The 19,000-nt window shown below is 35.9% G+C and overlaps 1 pseudogene; it reads left to right on the top strand.

Moving 5' to 3' along the window:
• The first annotated feature begins 16,475 nt into the window (after positions 1-16,475).
• On the top strand, positions 16,476-17,250 carry LOC105292520 (annotated as a pseudogene).
• The last annotated feature ends 1,750 nt before the right edge of the window (positions 17,251-19,000 follow it).

Genomic DNA, 19,000 nt, shown 5'->3' with positions numbered 1-19,000 from the left:
GATGGCCTCGAAATACAGGAATATATTATTTTTTCCTTTTTCTCCATGTTTATTAATTAGTATTATCCTGAACATATACACATATGGTTTCTGGAGTAGAGACAGATCATTATTAAAAGCAGTGCTTAATTGCTTAAAAGCAAATAAGATTCTCCATGCCCCAATTCTTTCTCCTGGGGTGGTACAACAAAAGCCAGATATTACTATACAAATACAGGGCTTATATTGTAAGAGAGGAACGCCCCCTCCCTGCCAAGAATCTGGACCTTTATACAAAAGAGGCAGCTGTTTCTTTCCCCACTGAAAGTCTCCTTGGAGATAGGATGGAGAGGATCCTGGATTCCCATGCAACTAAATCTCTCCAGGATAAAGATAAGACCACTCTTTTTAGCTTTAGAAGCCAGGGATGCCTCCAAAGTCTTGACTTTCATGCCCCACCCCCAAGTGTAAACACATGTCTGAGGTAAATCTCTCTAGAAGTCTCTCATTATCTAATCAGTCATAAGTTACCTTTCAGGCCTTGTTGGAACCAAGTTTCAGTAACATTTGTTCAGAAAGCCCTAGCTGTGCAGAAACAGAAACATTTTCTCTGCAGCCCCACACTATCTTACTCTCTAAGTTTGCTAGTATCCATCAAAAATCTTAATCACAAGCATCAGAAACTTACTCTGAATATATTAGGCTGAAGAAGAGTCACTAGGAGGCATAGAGTCAGGTTTGGAAACCTGGCAAGTCCAAGGAGATCTGGAGAGCAGCCAGGGTTACAACCAGAATCATTCCACTAAAAGAGTCTGATGTGACTGCTAATGAATGGCAGACACCACAGCCATATAGCTGCTATCAGCTGTTAGCTGAGGACAGCAAACACTAGTTGATGCAGCACAATTTCTATTGCTACTGCCACCACAAAAAAAAAAATGGATTAGAGAATCCATTCTTAATATCACTGATTTCCAGTTTAAACTCTGGGGCTGAAGTATCTGGTTGAACATAGGACATGTGCTTCTGACCTAGCTGTAAAGGACAATAACAAAAAAGCGAGCCTGTCTTTCTACAGTGAAAGGTAGGCTCTGACTGCAGCTAAAACTTATGGACAATTTACTGCTCCTCCCCTGAACCCCGCCAAAAGAAGAGAGTTCAGAGCTGGGCAGCCACAAAAACAATTGTCCACCGTCTTGCTACTCTATCTGTATTTCTTATCTCAGTTTTTATCTACGTCCATCTAAACATATAAGCATCATCTTTGAATTGTTCACCCTACTCTCAATCATGGCATCATCTTTGAATATGAGATCCCAACAGATCTCAGTTCTGTAGCTGCTCCCTTAAGTATTTCTTCTTCCCCCTCTTAGGGTTATATAGATATAATTGACATATAACATTCTATTAGTTTAAGATGTACAACATACTGGTTTAACATATGTATATGTTGCAAAATTATTACCACAACAAGTTTAGTTAACATCCATCATCTCAAATAATTATATATTTTTTTCTTATTATGAGAACTTTTAAGATTATATATTTTTTTCTTGTTATGAGAACTTTTAAGATCTACTCTCTTAGCAACTTTCTACCATACAACATGGTATTGTTAAATGTAGTCACCATGCTGCACATTATATCCCCAAAGCATATTTATCTTATACCTAGAAGTTTATACCTTTTGACCACCTTCATCATTTCTGCTACCTGCTTAAACATTTCTTGTATCTATCCTTTTATCTCTATCTCCATTACCATTGCCACAACTGGGCCTTCATCATTTCCTCTTGGATATCCATCTCGATATTTGCTATAGTATCCTATTTGGTTCCCCTGAGCCAGGTCTCAATCCCTGCAATGAATCTTCCACACTGCTATTATACAAGTGTCTTTCTAACATTTGAACATATCATCCTCCTACTTAAAGTCTGTCAAGATGTCTTCATCACATTCATAATTAAATTCAGACTATCGGAATAGCATACAAGGCCCTTCTAAGGCTCCATTTTCAGCTTCATCTTCTTTCAGTATTCCGCTATATGGACCTTTCAGTCCAATTGTGACAAAATACTTGTTCTCCAAATATATAGTGCTTCCTCACATATCACAACTTCATTTACTTATTTAACTCCTTTTTCTTCAAGACGCAGTTCATGCCACTCCTAGATGAGTTAGAAGCCCACCTTCTGTGATCCCATAGCTTATTCTGCAGACATATATCACATCTTGATCACCATGTTTTAAGTTATTTTACTGTCTCCCTCACTGAGTGATTTCTTTGAGGTCAAGTATTGCTATCTCCATCTCATCATTGCCTTCAGTATTCAATATACATTTGAAGGCAGAAAAGGAAAAGGATTTCCATTGGACAGATGAAACTGAGACCTAAGCAGATTAGATGAGTTATCCTAAGCTATACAGCTAATTATGGCAGAATTAAAACTAGAATTCTTAATACCTAACTCACTACTCTCTCCTCTCTACTATAACTCATCTTCTACAAGGCATATTGCTGCTTATGAAAATCTCACTGCTAATTTGATTCTGAAAATTTGCTCCTACCTATGGAAGGGCTATGTATGTTTTTAAGTAGAAATTTTTCAAAGATATTGCCCCAGTAGCAACTAAGAAGTACCTCAGGAAAAGTTGTCTGGATTTTACTCATTTCATATAACAGAAATTCTATAATAAAGTATTTAAAAGTCGATGTCTTAGAACACAGCTGGTGTGCCTCAGTGAAGGCTGAGGTGATGGTACTTACAGGAAGGCAAAACTCTGGGTTTTGACAAAGACAAATACTGTATGATAGCACTTTTATGTGCAATCTAAAAAGGACAAACTCAAATTAATAGAGTAGAGACCTGGTTACCAGGGCAGTAGGGGCAGGGGATGGGGAGATATTGGTCAAAGGATATAAAGATTCATCATACAATTAACAAATTTGGAGATCTAATGTACAGAATGGTAATTATAGCTAATAATATTGTATCACATACTTAAATGTTGCTAAGAGAGTAGATGTTACATGTTCTTACCATAAAAAGAAATGGTAACAATGTGATGGGTTGGAGGTGGCAGCTAATACAACTCAACACATTGTGCACTTTAAACTTATACAATGTGTTAATCAAATCTCAAGAATACTGGGGAAAATAAAGAAAACAGCTCATTCTAGGGGAAAAAATCTGGGTCTTAAGGAAGCAAGTACTGTTGAAAGACACTGACATGTCAATAATATGGGGCAGCTTTGTGCTATCATTGTTAAGTAAATTGGATGTTTGTTTATACCCCTGTCAGTGTTTAGATGCTGTAATTGCAGTAACTGTTGGCTTAGTAAAAGTAACAGAGAGTAACAAGCAGCCATGAGCACATGGGTGATCCAGAACAAAGTTGTCATTCTGCATATGAGGCTATAATTATAGAACCAGAGCAGAATCCACCATGACTGGAAGTCTAGTCTGGGTCAATACCAGGAGTCTGGGAAAATTAGAGAAGTATTTCCAAATCACTACTGACAGGTGTTTTATAGCCTCAAGTTAACAAATTATCACACCTACCTGGACTATGGTAATAGTAGGCCATAAATGCTTTTTTTTAGTCTTTGAAATTTCATTCTTTCTTTTGTTTTCTACACCAGAAAGGCTTAGAAGTTTGTCATTAGTCCTATGAAAAAATAGGTATTTTAAATAGAGGAGTAAATTCATATTTAATGGGCATTACTACCTCTCAAATACAGTTAAGTTTAAAATTCAATAGGCAGAAAAACATTATACAATATGTATATATATATGTATATATAACAGAACTATATACTTATAAATTTATACACTAATATTAATTCATTTTTTAAATGTCTACAAGGATAGTACCTGTGAAGAACTTCATAATGGTGTCACCTCTGATAAGGAACATTATATTGAGAGAAGTAAAGTTAAGGTGACATACAGCAATTTATATTTTACATGTCTCTGAACTTTTAAAAGATTTTATCAACAAAAAAAGAAATCCAAAGTTGAATTAAGTATTAATCTCATAAAAAAAAAAAAAACTCATGGATTGGTGGAACAGAATTTGACCTAGGCTAGATAAAATTTCCCATGACCTTCATAACTGTTACTATGACACAACTATATTAAAAGCATGTTTACATGAAACAGTCTAGAAGTAATTTTTATACGCATCTGGTATTTTATTATATAGATGCAGTATAATTTTATTCCTAAGTGTTTTGTTTACAACTATTTAAAACAACTTTTAAAATTGTTGTTATGTAGTTCTCCAAACACAAACAAAAGTATATAGAACCCCCAAGTATCCATAACCCAAATTCAATGATTATCAATTTAGTTCAAACCTGTTTGCCTAAAATGAAAACTTTATTTTCTCTACTCATATAATTTCTTTCTCTTTGTAATCATCTTTATCTAAAGCTAAACAGATTTTACGAATAACTGGATTCTGATCCATTCACCATTCTTGACCACTTTAATTAACCTTTAAAATCATCTTCCATTAAGTACAGGATTACTTATCAGAGTTTCACAACTATCTGGGACAAAGTTATTTAAAATCTAAATCCCTTACAATTTTTCTCTGTCCCTGTGACAATTCAAAAATATAAAAATCTTGTGCAAAGAACTACAATGGTAATTATGTATATAAAGTTATCAGGGTGCATTGATGGAAAGTTAAAGAGTTGAGTAAAATAGAGGGAGTCGAAAAGGAAAATAATTTGGAAAAAAAGATCTAAAGGTTGTATCCACACTTACCATTTTCATTCAAGCCATAGTCTTTGAGTTTAAGCATCTTTTGATCAAATGAAAATAAACTCAGGTGGCAGATGCAAGCCTAGGTCACTATTTAATTTCCTCCACACAGCATCCTCCTGGATGTGTTTGAAACTTAAAATAGTGTTCTTGTCCAATGCATGACAAGTGGAACTCAGAGGCCAAGCCCATGAATCAATCTGGAGAGCAAGGTGAATGAAATGTAACCATATGGTGTTTCAATACAATGGTGATTCAGGACCACGGACAGCGGCATGCATACCCTCACTTTCTTTATCACCCCGACTGCTGGTAGTTTGCTCATATAAAAAGGCATCTGCTATTGTATATTAGGAGCAGCTAGAGCAAAGGCACAGAAATGGTTCAGAGGTCAACTGTAGAGGCCAATCTAGCATCGCAGAGCTCAGGCAGAAGCATGGTAAATACCAGCAAATCCAAAGACAAATATTCAGGAATCACTCTCAGGGAAAGGACAAAGGGAAGGATTGGGGTACAAACTAAGAACAGACAAAAAAGAAAAGGGAAGACAGTCAGACTTAAGGGTTAGAAACAGCATTTTGTAGTACGGAAGCAGGCAAGCAGGTCTACACAACAGTGCAACTGGTTTAACGTCCTCCTGCCCTTTGATCTGAATTCAATTCAGTTCACGTTGATTCAAATCCACAAGCACTCAATGCATGGCAATAATAGTGAGATAAAGGTTTTAAGCAGTAATCCTGGTGTGGACAGATAACAGCTAACAGATTTGCCCTCTTCGCAGACATGAACAAGATTGAATGGATGCTATTGATTACATCTGTGACCTAGGTCCTCCAGAGCCCTCGTGGTCTTGACATTTGGAAGCAGATACCTTAATTCACTACCAATTATTTTGCACTAACCCAGAGGAGATCAAACAGAATGAAAAGAGAAGTGAGGCTGAGGAAGGGAAATCTGATGAGCATGGCATGATTACCCTCACCTGCATTTTAGGTATTTCATTTTAACATTTTTTAAAATCTCTCAAGACAAAATATTACTTTATATGGACTTCCTTTAGGAAGAAAAACAGTTTTTGTGTGTGGGTGTGTGTACATGTGCATATAAGTTGAGAAGAATTTTGGTCCTGATATTATCCAAAATAGATAAAGAGTTGCCAAAAAAATTGGAATAGACAAGTAAGCACAGTATAAAAGAAGCGCTTTTTCATTTCAAGAAGAAAACTATCTCTTAAAGGTAAAAAGAGAATCCTTATACTCTCTTTTTACATATTTTAAATTAAAGACAATCTCATTAGAAGAAACAAACCAAGAGAACACTGGGTAAGATTCTTAACATCAGAAGCTCCTTTCTCAGAGATTGATAACACTGCCAACTTTGTGGGAAGAAAATGTGAAGTTCAAGAATTTGGTAAATAAACAAACAGAAGTAGTGGAAGACCATATACCCACTTCATTTTGCTGCATCAGTATCATAACTATCGTATATGCAAATGTCTGGTACTAACATAAATCTATTCACTGACCTCTACAATGGATTTGGTATGATGTGACTGACTGTGTGGATGCCCTCAAACTTCTTCAGCGCTCCATGTGTACTTTTTTCAGATTTGTGCGTTGTTGGTTATAGGATACCTTCCTAGAAAAGAGACTCATTCTTGTTCAAAGATATACAGGAAACTATACTTCTGCTAAAATCATATTCAGGTCTTGCCTAACATCTAGGACTATCGAGGGACAAGCCTGGATCATAATGATTTTTCTTCTGCAGATGCTATAATTAGGAGCTTTGAGCCAACTCCTAGAATAGGGGTTGGCATTTTTTTTTTTTCTATAAAGGGTCAGATAAATATTTCTAAGCCTTTGTGGACCACATAGTTTTCTTCATCACATATTCTCTTTTGTTTTAAAATTTTTTTAAACAACAATTTAAAAATGTGAAAGACATTCTTAGTTTAAACAGACCACAAGCCAGGTTTGACCCATAAGATGTAGTCTGCCAACTCCAGCAAGAAAAATAGTTGGAAGATTAGTGTTGCTTGGCCTAAAGAAAGTAGTGAGATGAGGGTGTGTCAATGAAATCAGGGAAATATAAATAACTTTAAAAATGTAACTTTTTTTTTTGCAAGGAATATATGGACATGCAATTTATGTTTTTTGTTTTGACAACTAAAATTAATTTGTCTCTTGGAAGAGGATATTATTTGTGCATTCTATATAAGCAATAATGTTTATAGAAGTAAAACTGATGGCCAAGACAGCTGACAAACTCAAGTATTCACTACCATTCTTGATTTTCTTCCTGATATAAGAGCTATTTAAGTAAAAATTTAAGAGAAAAGTTTCTTTTTATATTATGTGGAGAAAATTTGCATATGTGTGTGCATTTATACATAAGAATAGATAAATTGTGTATTTACATATGTGATAATTAATACATAAAATGTATATTTTCATATAAGGGAGTTAATAGAATATAATTGGATGAATAGGAACAGTCATTACACAGCCATCCAATTAACTAGTTTTGTTCAATCCTTGCCTCCGACCCCCATAAGGTACATACCCACTTATGTAGTAAAGAGGTCTCCAGTGTTACTTTATAGAGCAGTACTCATGTCTGGAGTGAAGAGGGTTCTGTGCTTGCTTGACAACCATTGCTAAGATACACCTTACCCATTTCTATTTAATCAATCAGTTGCTCCTCTTAAGAGTGGAAGTTTTTCATAAATACTTATTTAGATTAAGCTTATTGTTAAGGAGGTGACATAGCCTGCTACAAATGGATCCCATATGTGCTAATTACCTTACGGAACACAGAAGCTATAGAGATTAGGGTAATGACTTGGATGGATGAACAAATAGGTCAGCTAGAGATGAGTGAACTGATTTGTCTAATATTAGAAGCGAGCCCTACAAACTCCCTGCCTGAACTAAATCATTCAATTGCTTCTGTAGCTTTAGAATTTAAAGTATGGTTTTAAACCTTAAAAGTTTTAAACTTTTATGTATTTTTTAGTTTTCTGCCTCTGGAAATTATAAGTGATATAAAAACATACTAACAAAACTACATTCCTAGGGGTTAATGATTTATCAAAAGATTCTCTGCCATCCTGCAGGGCTTTCATAATTTCCCTAATACCCATCATATTGAGGCTCTAAATGTGAAAATCCTCAGCCACTGCATGGGCTGCAGGCATGAACGAATATCAAAATGTAACATAAGATATTCCTCCATAATATTTATCAGCAGATCATAATTTCTGAATTGGATAATAAAAGGTGGTAAGTTCAGAAGCCAACACAGATGGTTTGCTCTTCTAGGAGTCAAGGAACACAGATCCTTAATTCATTTCTGTCTGTAGGGGTTTTGTGAAGTTATGACATTTAACCCCTCACTGCTTCATTTTTCTCTTTTTATAAAATTGATTTCACATACTAGTATCTATAACTCAATTAATGCTAAAGTTATTTAAAAGAAGAAAAAGGAAAAGGTTCTTTATTTTGTACTTTTACCTGCCTTTCAAATGCACACATCTCAATTTTTATCCCACAAAAATAAAAATACTGATTCAGTGATAGAACGAGAAGGCTCATTGGTCAAATAAAAAAAGAAAGCTAAGATATTAGGCAATGTGATCTGATTTAACACTAGTTTTAATTTCCTTCGTCATCCAAAAACTATCTCTATATGTCCTGCCCAGACATCTTAACTCTGTGGTAAGAATTAAGTCAGAGAGTTTAAATAACACCAGTTTTTACTACCATAGGAAAACTTGAAGGTTACTCATATGACTGGATGTAGTTGGACCCTACTGAGTCAAAACAGGGGTCTAGACATGTCTAGACTGACTTTTAACTTTCTATTCTTATTCTCTTTTCTCCCTTGTCATCTTTCACATATGCACACACTCCCCTGCAGACCACTCACCTGAATAAACAGTATGTTGTGTGTATTAGATATCTGTCCCCTGGCTCAGCTCCATTAATTTTCAGTGGAACCCTCTAGAAAGAGAAGCTACAAAATGAATTCCAAGGAACACTTTGTATGGCACTTTAGGGGCCACAGCTTGATACAAGTGAAAAAGAGGGGCATTCTCCACACATCTTCTCACAGCACACTATGACTTGGCATCATCAACAACAGCTTCAGAAAATGCAGTGCTGCTTCCGCACCTCTGTATTTGGCAGCTCTGAAAGCAAAGAAAAATGGCACCTTTAATAAATTCAATACTGTATTGGACAGGGGTAACAAAGGCAGGCACCACTTTCAGGGGCTTCTTTTCTAGGGCAGCATGCTAACTAGATGACCAAAATTACAGAGCATGAGAAAGGCTTCCTAAGATGATACAAGACATGCCCTGGGAATTTTGAGGGTGTTTAAAGGTCCTATAATAGATGGGGGGGGGGGGGCAGAAACATTGAAATTTGATTGATCACTTATTTAACTCTATTTATACCCAAAGTCTGGTAAAGACTGACAAATTCAGCTTATGTGGATTTCCTCGTAAAATCCAGATTTCAAATATCCTTTCCATGGTGGTCATAAACCATTGAAATGCATAAATTTGATCTTCAAACTATATGTCTGATTTTGGCAGAAATATAGTTCCCATATTCATATGTTATAATGAGAAAAGTGTTGGGAAGAACTCTCACTAAAAGAAAAAATAATTTCCATTGATTTTTGAAATTCTACCATTACTTTTTCTTAAGTACTGCTCTTTGAGAACAGATCTATTCCTTTACCAGGTGAAAAGGAGCTGGAAAGAAAGTTGAGGGGGCAGTGAAGAAGTGAAAATGATGGGAAACAATGAGGAAATGTCTCATGCCTCAGTCTCAACTAGTGTTATTCCTCTGGCCATAAGTCAGGACAAAAGGGTCCTGTCATTCCCTGCTTCAGTCTCCCCCCAGCCACAGTGCATCTCTGAGCAGTTTCTAATTGTGCTGGTGAGATAGATGGCAGGACTTGGGGAAAGGAAGACTGGATTTAGGAACAGAACACCTGGTTTTAGACCTTTCTCTCTAAATAGCTAACAAAGGCCTGGGGGTGATGGGAGTGGCCAAATTTATAGTATTTGCCAATTTTTGTGATGTAAATATTCCCACCATGACCTATTTCAAGCTACCAGCATGACACCAATAGATGTGGAGTTGTGAACTGATTTGAAGTGGCACCCTATCATATAATATTGCCATTATACAGATACAATAGATATAAATAACCTCAAGAACACAGATGATAAAATGTAATAAATTAGGAAATGAGTTCTGAATATTTCTTATTCGTGTGTGTGTGTGTGTGTGTGTGTGTGTGTGTGTGTGCATGCGCATGCACTTAATAGTTAAATTTTATTGAATTACCATTGTGGATGAGAGTTTTTTTCATTTTTTTTTCTGACTGAAGTATAATTGGCATATAATAAACCATACATATTTAAAGTGTTCAATTTCATAATTTTTGACACATGTATATACCCATGAAACCATCAACAAAATCAAAAAGGTGAACCTATCCATCACCCCAAAGCTTTCCTTGTACCCTTTGTAATATCCCCGCTTGCCAATCTCCATCCTCACTCTCTCTCCCAGGCAATCTCTGATCTACTTTTTGCCACTATAGACGAATTTGGATTTTCCAGAACATTGTATAAGTAGAATCGTACAGTATGCACCCTTTTGTTATCTCATTTCTTTAAAACCCTGTTATTTTGAGATTCATAGTTTATTATTTTTAATTGCTGAGTAGTATTCTGTTGTGTAAATATACCATAATTTGTTTACCCATTCACCTATTAATGTATGTTTGGGTTGTTTTTCAATGATACTCTTCATTTAAAATTTTCTTTTAACTCTTTGGGTGTCATTGTGGATAGTTTCTATTGCTATATATTCAAGTTCACCAATATTTTTTTCTGCAATGTCTAATTAGCTGTTAATCCAAGCCAGTAAATTTTTTTCATTTCAGACATTTTAGTTGTCATCTCTAGAAATATGGACGGGTTTTTTTTGTTTTTGTGTGTGTGTGTGTGGTTTTTGTGGGTTTTTTTTTTTTTTTTTTGGTATCTTCCATGTTTCTGCTTAAATGTTGAACACAGGGAATATAGTTAACTGTTTTTATCTGTCTTTTTTTGCTAATTGTAAACTCTGTATCTGTTCTAAGTTGGTTTTAATTTATTGATTTTTCTTATACTCCCTATTTTTCTGCTTCTTCACATTCTTGTTATCTTGGAATGCATATTGTGAATTTTACTTTGTTAAGTGCTGTATATTTTTGTACTTCTAAAAATTTCTTTGAGCCTTTTCTAGATGTAGTTAAGTGACTTAAAAAGTTTGTTCCTTTGGGGTTTCAATTTTAAGATTTTTTTAAGGTGAGGCCAGAGCAATATATTGTCTAGTCCATGGTTAATTATTCCCTATTATTGAGGTAGACCCTTCTAAGTATTTTACCCATGTTATGTTTTTCTAGCTGAGGGGGAACGTGTACTATTTTAGATCTTGTGAGCACAGAGAACTATTTCCTCTAATCCTTTCAGATAGTTCTTTTGCTAGTCTCGAGAGATTTCCTTATATGCATATGCTGATCAGTACTCTGCAGAATACTATAGAGAGACCCTATATAGAGTCTGAGATGCTTTCTCTCTGCAGCTCTCTCCTTTCTAGTACTTTGTCCTGAGGATGCTAGCAGCCTTGGTCTTCCTGAACTCTCAGCTCATTCTCCACATCTCAGGGAGTTCGGGCTCTACCTGTGTTCTCCCCTTCTGCTCCATAGCCATGAACCATTATCAAGGAAGTAAGCTAGGGACAATTGTAGAGTTCCCCTAATTTTTTTCTCATCTTGCAGGGATTATTCCTTTATTACCAAATGCCCAGTGTCTAGAAAACTGTTGTTTACTGTATTATGTCCAAGTTTTAAAAAAAAATTTTCAAATAGACAAGGAAACCCAGTCCTTATTATTTTAACTTGGCTGGAAGCAGAAGTGATTACTTTTATTTTTAGTATAATGTATTTAATCATAAGTTTACACTATTTAATTTTTAATGATGGCTGTAATCACCATGTCAATCTATTGGCTCACAAAATTTCTGAAAATTCAATACTGGCTCACACAAGCCAGTATAAGCTGCCTGCAGCACACCTCTGCTTGAGCTTCACTTTCTACATCCATCTGACAAAGAGACTATTTAATACAATTTAAGATTACTTCTAGTTTAGCAAGTCTAAATTCCGTGGCTGTGGGAAGAACTGCTCTGGTCAGATTTATTCAATAATTTTTAAAAATGGAGTAAATAAAATAAAACTAATAAATCCTACAAGATTCAGACTCAGACTCAGGATTTAACCTTCTGTACTACTCTGTCCTCTTTACTCCCTTTATGCAGGCCAAGGCACATTTCTAGTTCATGCCTTTGTTGTCTCTAGACTAAGACATTACTGCAACTGGTATTTCTGCTTTTTGTCTTGTTCCTTTTCAATTCTATCCTCTGTACATCTGGAGAATTATCTTTCAAAAACCACAGATTTGATCAGGTGTGTCCATGACCTGCAGGATGAAGTCTAAGCTCTGTAGGATGATATATAAGGCTTTTGCAATAAAAGAAATATAGCAAAAAAATTACTCCCACATCTCATTTCCCTCGGTAGTGTAATATATTCACACCTAGGTCAGGGCTCGTGGAGGCACAGGGTGCTTCCTGCCCTTTGACTTCAACTTGGCTATGTGGTTGCTTTGACCAATGGGATGTTAGAAATGTGACACAAACAGAGGCTTGGAAGGAGCTTACATGGTTAGACTTGTGCTTCTGCCATCACTATAAGGAGAACATATTCTGGCAGCCTTTGTCCCTACAGCCTGAGCTCAGAATGAGCTATGTGGGCTGGACCCACAGCCTGAAGCAGAGCTTCCCATCTACAACTGACCTGCAGATCAATGAGCATGAAAATAAATGCTAATTGCTACAGGCCACAACGATTTTTGTGGTTATTATGTAACAAAAGCTGATGGATACGATGACTAACCTTTAAGTCCTTGTTCCATGCCAAGAAGTTTCATATTTATTAGCACATTTAACTTTCACTATAACTTGTGAAATAGTCTTACTTGTATAGTACAAATAGAAGAAATGATATTTAGTGAGCTTCTGTTAGTTACTTAAGTTTACATACTAAGTAAGTATGATGTATATGGGATTTGAATTCAAATTTGTCTTTCCTCACTATACACTTTCACTTCCTACTGCTCCCCCAATTTCTTATAGTTTCTGCTTTAGCAATAATACTCTAAAATAGCATTTATATCTCTAAGTCTTTGCACATGCTGTACTGCACTAGGCACATGTAGATATCCAATACATATTCATTGAATGGTTAATGAATAAATTAGTCTAAAATGCCTCTCTTTTGTCACCTGGATAATTTATATTAATCTTCAAAGCCTGGTTTAGAGATCACTCCTATGTGAAGCTTTTCTTCCTCTCTCCAATAATTTCCTGCTTTATGTTTTTCAATCTTTACCATAGTTCAAATATTCTACCTATCAGAGTAAATCATATTATTTCATGAAACATTTTTCTTGCCTTAAAATTTCTCAATGTTAAGGTTAAAAAAATATTCATTTTGTGTTCCTAGGGCTAGTCTGGGAATAGTACGTGCCTAATAAGTGTATGTTTTCATTCTAAGCATTCTTTGTGATCACCAAAATTGTACTAGACCTAAGTTCCAGGAACTTCCAGTGAATTTAAGCATCATTACCACCTAGTGATACTATCAACTTTCATAAGCAGACATTGAAGAACAATTTTAAACTAGTAAATTTCTAGGGGGTTGGAAAATGCCTTACCTGTACCTCAGGACTTCCCACCTCTCTTCCATGCACCTCTCTTCCATTCACCTCTTGAAAATCATTGCATATTAGCAGGATATAATGATGGGAAAGCTCTGTACTTATGAATGGCATACTTGCAAGGGGAAAAAAATTTGAAAATCCTATGTTTAATTTCAAGGTTTCAAAATGATGTTTCTTAACCAAACTATTTGAAATGAATAGTTTCATATGGAGAAATAAAATTACCTTAAGTTTTGAAGTTAGTACTTTTAAAACCACTTATGAGAGAGCCTGCAGAAAAAGACTCTCTGGATAAGACTTTATCAAAGAACAGCAAGAACCACTAGATGTCAGCACTTATGAACTGTAATCCTGCCAATAGCTCTGATGTCGGTTTTATTTTTAAGATTATGATCTATAATAAAAGAATTAGAAAATATGAAATGTTTGCTTAAAATATGTAAAATAATATATTGAGCAAATAATAAACTCAATCATGCTGACAATTCTTATAACAATAAAAATCTCATTTTAACTGACCAATTTGCAAGCTCTAGAGGTCCATAAATTGGCACTTTGCCAAATCAGGATCAGGACAAAATTTTGCTTGCAAGGATTCTCCATAGGCAATACCCTCTTGAGATGTCAACAACCAAATAACTGGACTTTGAATCTATGTATATGGGATTTTCCTCAGGTCATGAAAGCAAGACATTCTTCACAAAAGAACCACACACTGTAGTCCTGCACATGTACCCTCCTATGTAGCTTCTTACCAATTGCCCAACAACTTTCTTCAATTTTTCCTTTAGATTTAAGCCATGGAATCACTAAATTCCCTAGTTCCTCTCTTTTGAAGTACACTCAATGAAACAAATCAAAACCAGTGCACTGACAGGCTGCTTACAGTAGAAAAAAATTTTTTCTTTTCTTTCTTTTCCTTTTTCTTTTTTTGGTCCTCTAGAACACAAAAAACCCTCTTGGACTGCTTCTGAATAGCAAAACAAAGTTAACATGCACCAAGAGCAAGGATCATGCCAAAGGTGTGTCCATTGGGCAGGGTGTGTGAGCCTGTGGCTGAGAGTAATGCAAGTCTAATTACTTAATGAACCATTATGAAGCTCTCTGGGGTTGAGTAAGGCATGTATACATTTGGTTCAGCTGAATGACATCATTTTGATCAGAGTCTGAGATAAAACAATAGAATTTGTTAGGCTATTAGATAGATACTTTCGTAAGTAGCCTTGGAGATCTCTTCTGTATCTCAGGTTCTATAACAACAAGAGGCTAATTAAATAGTCCCCATTCCTGTACCACCTGAAGTTAGTTTTAAACAAAAATGGTCTTTATTCTTAATTAAAAATAAAAATATGGTAAAATCACATCACAGAGTTAACACTCCTATTGAGCATACCTTATGATAGAGAAATGAAATAAGGCATTAATAAAATAAGGCACCATTTTCTCCAACTACAAATTTTTGTTTGCATGCTCTGAGAATTTTGTATTAAACTATTACAGTTAAATTATCACTATATACTAAGATTCTATTTTAATAATTATAAGATTTATGCTCTGCTCTCTAACCATAATAAGTAGTTATTTAAGCTTAATTTCTTTAAATAGGTTTGATATATATCACTCATCCTTTCCTACATAATATGATCATTTATTTTTATTTATCTCTTAAAGATTAAGAAAAAATTCTTGAAGTGCTTTTTTGTACTTTAGTAAAGGCTATATAGATGGTTATAAAGAGTTATGGTTATTTGACATTGTCTTTTCTTGTTTTAGAGTCCATATTTCCTTTAATCTCCTTGAGAATCAAAGCAATTACATAAAATTTTGTTCTTCTGAAGTATGCTCTTCATCTGTAATTTACATCCTTTATTCCATTTTGGTTTGGTTCCATTATTTCTGTACAGGTCCCATGTGAGTGTTTCTTGCTATTTGCCAAAAAATAGTGTGGTGGAATTGTCTTATTGCCTTTCTTTATTCATTTGGAGACTGTTTGAATCCTTACCTTCAACTACAAGCTAGAGGTTTCATTCTGATGCTTTTTAATCAGTCTCTAGTTGCCTAATGGAGTAGGGGTAAGTTCAAAAATTGTTGCTATAGTCAGTCACAGAGTTAAGGCTTTATGTTAAAAACTCTCTACACCACTGTCCAGTTACATCAAATTATGAAAAATATTTTATCTTTCCTATTTAGTGGGATATCTTTGGTTGTTGACTTATTCTTTAAAGTGAGTCTCATCATTTGGTTTAAAAATCAGGTTACTGTGACATCCCACTGTTAACAATTTTCTTTTTTTCATCCAATCATCTTTGTTCCTCTGCTGCAAATGTGGTTCCTAACATAGAATCCCCTCTCTTATCCTGATTAAAAAGTCAGAGTAGAGAATTTTAAAAATTGTGGGTAGTGGCCACATAGTCTGTTACAGCTGACCAGCTGCATTGGAGAAATGGGCTCCAGGAGACTTGGTTTTTGCCTTTCTTGCTGCCTCCCAATGCTTTCAGCCTTGCATCTTCAAAATGGGAGTACAATGGGCACCTTGTTACCTTGACTTACTTCCAATAACACTACAAATGCCCCAAGTAGGGGAAAGTTTTGTTGATGCTTTGGAAAAGCATATACCCAACTCTGAACTGAGAATTCTATTTGTTACATTACGTACTTTATCATGTTCTAATTTTTTCAATAAACTTGTTTCATTGCAATAATTTTTAAGATTAAAGTTTAAAAAATTTTTTTTTTTAATATAGTGGCAAATAAAATTTCAGTACATTGGAACTTTAAATGTGGAATGGCTACATGAAAATAATAAAACCATTTGTAGAAAAAAATGGATAGGATCATGATTAAATAAATAGCAGGAGGCTCTCTTTCTGCTACCATCTTGGTTCCTCATTCTCTGCACAAAATGCCCAGTGAAGCCACAGAAACTATCCCTGCTACATAGCAGGAGTTGCCCCAGCGCCAAGCTGAGACAGGGTCCGGAAGAGAATCTGACAGTGATGAATCAGTACCGGAGCTCAAGGAAGAAGATTCCACATAGGCAACCACACAACAAGCCCAGTTGGTGGCAGCAGCTGAAATTAATGAAGAACCACTAGTAAAGCGAAACAGGGCCAGAGTGAAAAGAAGGCATGGAAGGCTATGTCCGAACTGGGTCTTCGACAGGTTATAGGAGTTACTAGGGTCACTATCCAGAAATCTAAGAATATCCTTTTTGTCTTCACAAAATCAGATGTCTACAAGAGCCTACCTTCAGATACCTACATAGTTTTGGGGGGGCCAAGATCGAGGATTTATCTCAGCAAGCACAGCTAACAGCTGCTGAGAGTGAAGCTGTCTGAAATATTCAAGAAAACACACAGACTCCAACTGTACAAGAGGAGAGTGAAGATGAAGAGGCTGATGAAACAGGTATGGAAATTAAAGACATAGAATTGGTCATGTCACAAGCAAATGCATTGAGATCCAAGGCAGTTCAAGCCCTGAAGAACAACAGTAATAATATTGTGAATGCTATTATGGAATTAGCAATGTAAACATCTTAAAACAAGGACTCTTTTCTGGTGTTTCGAAAGAGTAACTGCAGCTTGGTTTGAAATTTGTACTGTTTCTATCATTAATAAAGTTATGGCTCCTTGTGCGATGAAAAAAAAAGAAGTATCAGGAATAAAAATTTTTCCAAATGAAGATAAATATACTAGAACAAGTACACAGACTGAGAAAGGGCATCAATTTTATTGAAATGCAATGAACATTGTATTCAATATAATCTAAATGTCAAATTGAAAAAATACTGAAGAGGGTCTAGAGCTTCTTATTGAATTAATTGATTTACTTCAGAAATATTAAAATATTTGAATATGCTGGAAATGCTCTTGCATTTATAGAGTGCTCTGATTTTCCCAATTATCATGAAAACTATTCCAGTTCCGTTGACCGTGGGCACCATTCATAAGCCCTTGAAACAACCTCCCAGGTATAATCACTATGAGATAGTGATTATACTATAGATGCTCATGCACACACACAGATATTATAACTTGAAACGGACAATTTCCTCATGACATACTAATTATTATTCAAACTGCTTCCAAGTCACATGTTCAGCTAAGTAGGGATACCTGTGTTCCAGGTCCTTGGGGAACCCTGCAGAAACTTGAGTCCAAGGAATTTCAGCATCTCCGGCACCAATATGAGTTACTCATTTATTTTACAGCTAACTGCCTCAAGTTTGTTTTGCAGATACAGCATTACTGTAGCAAAGTGAGCTGTTAGATAAAAACACTGTTCTATAAATCAGTATCAGATATTTTAGTCCCAATCCTGCTTCTTATTAGTTGTGTGAAGCACAGATCCAGTTGTCTCATGTTCATGTGTCCTATTATTGTCCAAGCAACCCTTGGGGTAATCATATCATCTCCTACATCTCAGTCCAATTTGTTTCTGGGAAGAGATGAGAATTGGCTTCAGCTTCTACCCACTGTTGGGACCTGGACTCCCTTCCAAGGCTGTTCCCTTGACTAGCCCATGTGGCTCATTCTCTTCTTTGGTAAACATTGCAGGATTCTGTTCCCTGGCAACACTTTCTGGGATACTGCTTTCACTATTGTCCTGATGTTGGCACATTTCTTTGCATCTCCAGCCACGATGTATTCCTGGACTTTGTTGTACTAACCCTGCAATGGAAAACAGTGATGTGATAAAGTGTTCTTTTTTAATGATAGCCTTTTGGCCTCCAATACAGCTATTAATAAATGATTCCTCATGTTACTGAAAAGTCCCCTTTTTGAGGGTAGGCACCAAATCTATCTTGTTGATTTCCATATTTCTAGGACATTTCCTGGCACATAGTAAGTCTTCAATAATATTTGTTCAATGCATATTCCAGGTCCCTCTCAAGGACTGGCTAGAGAGTATTTAAATAACTCTGGCTTTAAAAATTTCCTTTCTGGTAGACTTCCTTCCGGTCCAAGCAAGATGGCATAAATTTATATCTCCTGTTCCTGCTAATAAGTACAGCTATAAACTCTGGAAATAATGAGAGAAGCAACAGGAGAACTCTGAAAGGTGAAAGGGAAAGGCAGATTAGCTAGGGACCCAAGAACTGAGGAACAACATAATGGCTGGGTATCTTATGGTCCTCCCTTCTCAGCAAAAGAAGGCAACCGAGACCGTATGTTTCTCAAGCCCCAAACTAGTGACAGAAGATGTCCCAGGTAGGGTCATTCCTCCCCTGGATCAAATGGGAGTCCCTCCAAAAACACCGACAGGCATTGGCAAGGGGATAGGACAGAAGCTCCTATGACAATAAGTGGCCCTGAGGAACTATCTATCCTTCATCCCAGTGAGCTGAAAACTTCCTTTTCCTACCTAGAGGCACGGGTGGCTTGGATTGAGGAAATGCCTT

This window comes from Pteropus vampyrus, unplaced genomic scaffold (assembly GCF_000151845.1).
Source record: "Pteropus vampyrus isolate Shadow unplaced genomic scaffold, Pvam_2.0 Scaffold58, whole genome shotgun sequence".
NCBI lineage: Eukaryota > Metazoa > Chordata > Mammalia > Chiroptera > Pteropodidae > Pteropus > Pteropus vampyrus.
This window is presented reverse-complemented; position numbering and strand designations above follow the sequence as displayed.